Raw genomic sequence first — 8,090 nt, 5'->3', positions numbered from 1 at the left:
TCCCATCTTTTTGATATTCTTTCATTTGCACATTATGCTTTGTGTTCAAAGTCAATTTATAATATTTGGTAGGCACTTGGTTAAACTAATGCTCTTTCATAATCATACTTAGGTATCTGCATTACAAGACAATTTCACAAATACTGGAGAACTTTGCCCACCTTTAGAAAATGGAATTGCAGGAGCAATGAAGCTTGAGCAGCTACAGCTTTGTTGTGGAAGGCAAAAGAAAGTTTATTTCTTGCGTGAAATATTCTAAAAATATAGGTTAATTTATATATGCAAAACAATAGTAAGGAAAAATTCATACCTGAGTGGCTTAAAATAAAAGAGAAACAATGCAAAATATACAAGGATGAAGTCATATATAAAGTATTGGGTTGAATTAAATATTAAAATTGCAGTCCTGAGTGGAATGAAATTTAAATTAAATCAGTTTCAGCTTAATAAAGTTGTTGTTTTTCTAAAATTGGTTCCTGTCAACTCTTGGAACTTTAAAATATTTTGTTAGACATATTGCTTTACTTGTTTTTCTCCTCTACCAGAATATATATTTCTTAAGACCCTGTCTTACCAATAGTTGTATCTCTTGCATTTCTGTAGACCTGACACTGGGAGGATATGATTCTGTTTAAGGATGGAATTAATTGATATACACTTTAAGAAGTGGAAATTTAATAATTAATGATGGGAATGCTTATATAAAATGGTGAGATTATTTTGTATTTGCAAGAATTTTTGTTTTGCTTTTTTTCCTTTGAGATATACTAAGTAAAGCTACATTCCCATCTTCCAAATATTATTCTTTATAGAAAATAAAAAAATTAAGAAAATAGCAAATTTACTTCTATAATTTTAGAAAGTATGATGACTCTTTTGATAACCCTCACTTGATCTCTGCCTTTGGTGTTAATGCAGGGTATGATTTATACAAATTATAAAATTTTGCTATTTGGTTATCCAGTTTAAGATCACAGACTACCTGATGTTTAGGGAAGGCTCAAATAAAAAGGCAGAATGCTCAAACCAAGTATGTACAGATCTCAAAACCATAATGCCATAAGACCTAAGTTCCTGACACAGTTCAAGCAGAATCATAGTGGGGTTTTTTTGTATTTAAATTTATATAAAACATTTGTTGCAATTCAAGAAAAGATTTGGATAGAACAGGTAGCCACAACATTGTTTAAGTCATTTATTCAACAAATGTTCATCTTTTATTGTGTTAGCACACACATAAAAGGTAGTCTTAGAATTTCATTGGATGATTTTGATGTTTTATTTTAGGTTAGAAGAATATTGGGATACTGTATCAGTTAGAGAAAATTACATCATTTAGAAATTAATTTGTTGATGCTGAGTGACAATTGGACTATTTATGATTTAAAGAAAGCAGAAGGAAAAATATCATTAGTTGATGTTACTGTCAGTGAGGCTAAATAATATTCGTATCTGGGAATGCAACTAAATGACTTCACAGGAAAGACAAAAATATAGACTGGGGAGTAAAACAATAGGACAACACAACAAAAGGAGAGGAAGTCATGAAAAAGGAAAGAAAGAGGCTTAGTACATGAGGAAAGAGGACACAGGGTCACCACTCTGATTTTGGAATCCCTTAAAGGCACCAAGTCCATAATCAACATCCCCTTCTGCCATCACCATCACCACCACCCTGACCAGGAGGGACAAAGCTCTTTAAATCTCTGATTAGAAATCAGTGCTAAGTTTTAATGTCAAAACTGCATTTTGTTTTATTTTTGTATGAGAAATTTTACAGGCTAGCAAATAATCAACTCTCCTGAAGTCATGGAAGACACGGCTAAGTGAACATGACACGCCGTCCCCTGAGCCAGAGTATGTTCTCTGTAGCCACTGCACAAAGCCTCAGATAACCATAGCAAACAGACAACAGATGACCCTTGGAATGAAATTTATTTTAATATTTTCCATGCCTGCAGTTAACAACCTCAAAGAATTACTCACTGTTCATTCACCACATATTTTTCAAGCATGTACTATGTGCCAGCTATTGCCCTATTCTGAGAGAGCTTACATTCTTGTGAGGGAAAGACACAATAAAAAGAGTAAAAAATAAATAAATGAAATTTCAGGTTGTATAAATGCCATAGAAAAAAATAAACAGAGGAAAGGCTATACGGAGTTTTGGAAGTGGGAGAAGTAGCTATTTAAAGATGTTATAATACTCATTGATAAGTCCCCAAGTAAAGAAGAGGTGAGGGGAAATATGTCAGGTAGAGGATTTGGCAAGTAAAAATACCTGAAGGAGAGAGCATATTTGGGTCATGTTAAAGCAACAGCAAGAAGGCTAGTGTGCTGGGCATATGGTCAGTGAAATAAGAGGGCCCAGATCTTATAGGTTTTGAAACAATTTGGTTTTCTTCTGATTGAGATAGGAAGTCATTGGAAGGTTTTGATCAGTGAATGGCATTATATGACCTGCCTTTCCAAGACTCATTCTAGGTTGAAAACATGTCAAAAGTAAGCAAGGGAAGTACATCAAAAGCAATTTGGAGGCTATTGTAAAAAATCTTGGCAAGAATCATAAGAGCTATGGCTGCTTAAATTAGGGTGGAGCAGTAAATAGTGAGAAGTGCATACAAACAACAGTATTTGGTGATGGATTGGATGTGGAATATGAGTAAAAGGGGAGTCTAGGATAATTTCAAGATTTTATGCTTACCTGGAAGAATAAAGTTGCATCAAACTAAACTTAAGAAAAATACAGAAGGAGCACACTTAAGAAGGTGAATCAGTCAGGATTAGCTAAGTAACACTGTGATAACAAGCAATTTCAAAATCTCAGGTGATAAAGACAATAGAAACTCACTCCTGGCTATGATATATTGCCAGAGAAAATTGACAATATAAGTTCCATTTGTCAGTCACTTGCAGGCCCTGGCTGACAAAGACTCCACGCTGATGTGTGATCTAACAGTCACTGTGGCACAGGTTGGGAAACATATTGAATCATGCACTAAAACTCAAAACTTCTTTCCAGAAACAGAACTCATAACTTGCACTCATACTTCATTTGACAAAGCATGTCAAATGCCCACATTTCTATTCAAAAGGGGTCTAGGGAAGCTATTTTACCACATGACTGAAAGCTGAACATATTTGGTTAATGGCATTTAGGATTCATCAGAAGACATTTAGATTTGGATGTGTCATGTTTGTGATTTTGATTAGACATCCAACTAGTGATGCCAAATACAGAATTGTCTATAAGAGCATTGAGTTCAGGAGAGTGGTCTAGGTTATAATTAACCATTCGGTCATAATATCGGTAATGAAATGTTGACAGAGAAGAAGTACAAGGTCTAAGCAATAGGGCACATAAGTTTTGGTCAGGGCAATGAGGGAGAATAAGCAAAGGAAATTGAGAAAGCATTCCCACTGACTAAGGCAGGAGGGAAACCAAGATAAAATAGTGTCCCAGAAGCCAATGAAATAAAATGACTAGGGAAGGATTGTATGATTATTTATGCTTAATGCTGCTAATAATGAAATTAAACTTGACTACTAGATTTAATAATATGGAAATTATTGATTAAAGATAGTTTTTCTGTAAATTGATAAGAAAATTGCCTGATTACACTGAATAACAGAAATTTGGTGGAAAGGAAGTTGCGACAGTCATTTAAGAGTTTTGCTATAAAGGAGGAAATACCTGGAAAGAGAATGGGGTCAAATGAGGATTTTTCCTTCTCTATCTTCTGTTTTAAGACAGTGATATTAAGCTATATTTTTTGATTGAACTAATTTGAAGTTTTAATACCTTCAACTTTATCACACTGTTTTTCTCTCTCTGTTTCACTTTTTTTCTGCCATGTAAAAAGAAGGAAAAAGGTATTGTTAGGCCAAGAGGAATCTGAAATCTGTTGGGTGTTATTGCAACATCAGATCAAAGACCTGATTGAAGACCCTCAGAAAATTCCTTAAAATTGCTATTAAAAATTAGTTTTGAACAAATGGAAAGACTTTGGATGTCAATCAAATGAGAAATCTTTGTCATGTTCCAGGACTATAAATAATTGGGCTGACTTTAAAATAGAATTAAGGTGACTTAGAAAAGGAAAGTCTAATCAAATTCTGGAGGTATACTAATCTACAAATTCCAGCTCGTTGGGATTTGTGGAAAGGGACAAAGTTGTGCTAAGGTCACCAGACATTAGTTTTACCAAATCCAACTCTGCCCATCTCTTCTGTGTGAGGTTGATGCATTTGGGTGTATCAGCTGGACGTTCTTGCAAGTGGAGACTAATATGAGGCATGAGCAAGACATCATGTGCAGGAGAAGAGAGAGGTCCCCACTCGCTCACTGCCCCACACATCTTCTGAACTCAAGCATGTCCCAGTAGCGTCGCCTCCGCAGCTCAAGGTGTCACCCAGTTTCAGTTGCCCTGCAAGTTCCTTCCCGCCCCATTCAGGTCTCTGACTGCTATTGACACCTGACACCTCGTCACCTTGTCTTGGTTCCCTCAGACTTATTCACACGTCCTAAATAGTTCCCTCCTTGAAATCTTCTCAGCTGAATTATGTGGGTTTGATTTAATGTAATTCAAGGATATCTTTACATATTTGATGGGCCATATATTTTATACATATATAAAACATATTTATGTTATACTCTGTCACTGTCATTTCCTGTGCTGAGGCTTCTAATGCTCGTAGTGGCCAATGGGAGCTTCTTCAAGTCAGCTCCTGTATCTTGTTGGCTTGTTCTCACCAGTTTTTGAGTTCTGCTTTCTCTCTGGCTCAATAATACGTTTTGGGTACACTATGTATTCTTCTCTCATCTAATCCTGGAATTGGCCATTTCTCCAGGAAGTCTGGCCTCTCATACTAGGAGATAATATCTTAAAAATAAATCAGAGTGCTAATGTGCTCAGTTTTTTAGAGTTGTCATTTTATTTCTTAGCCCTTTCTCAGTTCTCAGCCCTTAGGAAATACTCATGTGTATATATATGCATATATTTATACATATAGAACCATAAATTAATGCTGATATTTCTAATTCTGATGTAACACAACAGGGTTCTTTTTGTCTACCTCCTCCATATTCATATCTTCTTTAAAAGAACTTATCTTAATAAAATTGATTCTATGTCTGCTGAGTTTACTAGGGGAACTAGCATAAGTCATTTACCTTCTGTTTGGAAACCACTTGAATTGAGGTGCTTTCTCATATCACAGGGAGCCTCTTAATTGTAAAATATATATCTCATGCTAAAAAGTCTCTTGCATGCTAGGAATACACATTTTATTTATGGAATCATCATATACACATTTCATGATCGATTATCTAACCAAATATATAGTTTATAGGGGAAGCTGTCCAGCCCATCTTTATGAAAAGCAGTTTAAAATCTAATGTATTAATAATAATCCAGGCAAAGGATAGTTGGGCTCATAGCATGTGGGTCGTGGTGGAGCAGTAAATGGTGAGAAGTAGATGCTTTTTGAAGATAGAACCAACAGGATTAATTATAGATTTTATGGTGAATATTTGATGATGAAAGAAAGAGAAAGGTCTAGGATAATTTTAATATTTTTCATGTAAGGAACTAGAAGAATGAAGTTGCATTGTACTAAAATGAACAAGACTGGAGAAAGAGTGTTTTTAGTCTGTCAGGATGGATTCAGCTCGGCTGTGGTAACAAACACTCCAGAGCCTCAAGGACTAAAATAACAAATGTTTATTTCTTAGAATGGCTGCCCCTCTGACACCAGTGTCCTTCTTAGACAAGTGTTTGTTTGTTTGTTTTTAAATCTCCACTAATGAGCAGAAACTTTTGCGGGTCTTTTTTGGTCTCAAGGTTTAAATTAGTACAGTCAATTCAGTGCTTAATCTCCCTCATCCACTCTGAGGAATCAGAGCATACTCGCCCACTGCTTGGCCAACATGCTTTATATTTCTTAAAATGAATATAATTATGAGTTAGTGACCTCAGACTGCAATGCTTTGTTACTCTTTGTGTTGTAAATTTTACAATATTTCTTTTTTACCACGAGCTTTTTAGTTTTTACTTCTCAATGTATGCTCCTTTATAATCTACTTTTGATTCTTGCAGAATAGAATATATAAAATAAACATGTTTATTAAAATATAGACAAACTAGAAGTCTTTAGGCACTGAATACATCCTTTTATGAAGGAAATATATGACTTAGGTGACAGCCATTTGACTTACTTGGGTAGATTTCTATTTTTAATAATTAAATTTCCAGGTAATGAGGACATGGATATCATTAGTTGTAGGGAGAAAAAGAGGCAAATGAATATTCAGCATAACACAAGTAGAATAAAGATGCATTAGTTTTCTATTGCTAAATAACATCATAGTTTATCATAAATTTAGCATCTTAAAACAACACTCATCATTAGCTCACGGTTCTGTAGGTCAGAAGTGCATCATGCTGTGACTGGTTTCTCTGCTAATGTTACCACCAGGCTGAAATAAAGATGTCAGTCAGACTGAGCACTTATCTGAAGGCTTTGGGAAAAATTTTTTAATCCAAATTCTTTCTTGTTGGCAGAATTCAGTTCCTCGAAGTTGGAGAGCGTGTAGTCCCCATTTACTTGCTGGTTGCCCTCCAGGGCAACTCTCAACACCTATTCCCCCTCAGGTTAGCACCTTCAATCTGCAAGCCAGTAATGGTGCAGAAAATCCTTCTTTTGCTTTGACTCTGTGAATTCCGCCATCTCTGACCTTGACACCCACATGTAAAGGGTTCATGCAATTGATTAGGACAGGCCCACCCACATAATCTCCCTATCTTAAGGTCAGTCGGTTCGAGGCATTAATCACGTTTTCAAACTCTCTTTACCATAGAAGGTAACAGTCTTAGTTCATGCTGCTAGAACAAAGTCCCAAAGACTGGGTAGCTTATCAATAAAAGAAGTTCATTTCTCACAGTTCTTCAGCCTGGGATTTCCAAGATCAAAGCCCCAGCAAATCAGGGCTCTGGTGAGGTCCTGCTTCTCGGCTCAGCAGTGGTAACCTAGTCACCTCCCAAATGCTCCAGCTCCTAATACATTTGGGGTTAGAATTTCAACATATGAATTTTGGGGTGCAAAAAATATAGTCTATAGCAGTAACAAAATCACAGGAATGACATCTTTTTATATTCATAGGTTCCATTAACACAAGATGAAGAGATTTTACAAGGGTATCATTTCAGGTCATCTTGGAATTCTGCCTCCCACTCAAGTATCCCTAAAACTATTAAATGATCCTTTTATTTTACATAAAATAAATATAAAATGTATATTAAATTATTGTTTAGATTTGGATAAATGACTTTTAGGTTAAGCAATTCTTGCCACTGAGAATAAATTTAATGTAAATTGTCCTAAACCTGTTTTTAAAAATATGAGATATTAAGAAGGAAAATGAATAAAACATGACTGTTCTGAAACAAAAAAGAAAAAAGTTGTAACCACAGAGCTTGGCATCTTTATGAGAAAAGCCATTCAAATCAAAACTGGAAATCCATGTGCTGATTGTCAAAATGAATAAAAAAATGTTTGGAGTCCATGAGCTTATTACTTAATCAAAGTCCATTGTGTCTCAAAAGGTTAAAATTGAATTGTCTTCTAATTAGAATTTTGAGAGTCCTTTCTCTTGAGAAGATATGGAGACAAAACTTCATTCTAAAAGAAAATGTCTGGAATTCTGATTAATCAAGAGGGGCCTCTGAAAATATTAATAGCTTCAGGGTAAATTGAATGTTCCCACCTGGATTTCCCACTCTGTGACCAGTTGGTGCTTAACAATGGTAGGGTTAGCCTAGGACAGAACAAAGGAAATTAAAGATATTAGTGTCACAGATTTGTGGTTTCAAGAGGCCAATCTAAGCATTTACAAATCATCAGTGTATGATTGAACTGCTGTTCTGGGAAATATCTTAGGTCAAAATTACATAGTGTAGCTCCTATAAATACTCTCAGCTTATTTATTTCTCTATAGCTTGTGTGCTCATTTCTCACCCACAAAAGGGGAAATAGCATACCCTCACACAGGATGCCTTCCTAAGTGGCCGGAAGCTTCGGCTCTGTGCACA

The sequence above is a fragment of the Lemur catta genome, chromosome 4 (assembly GCF_020740605.2).
Source record: "Lemur catta isolate mLemCat1 chromosome 4, mLemCat1.pri, whole genome shotgun sequence".
In the NCBI taxonomy this organism is placed as follows: Eukaryota; Metazoa; Chordata; class Mammalia; order Primates; family Lemuridae; genus Lemur; species Lemur catta.
Note: the sequence above shows the minus strand (reverse complement) of the source record.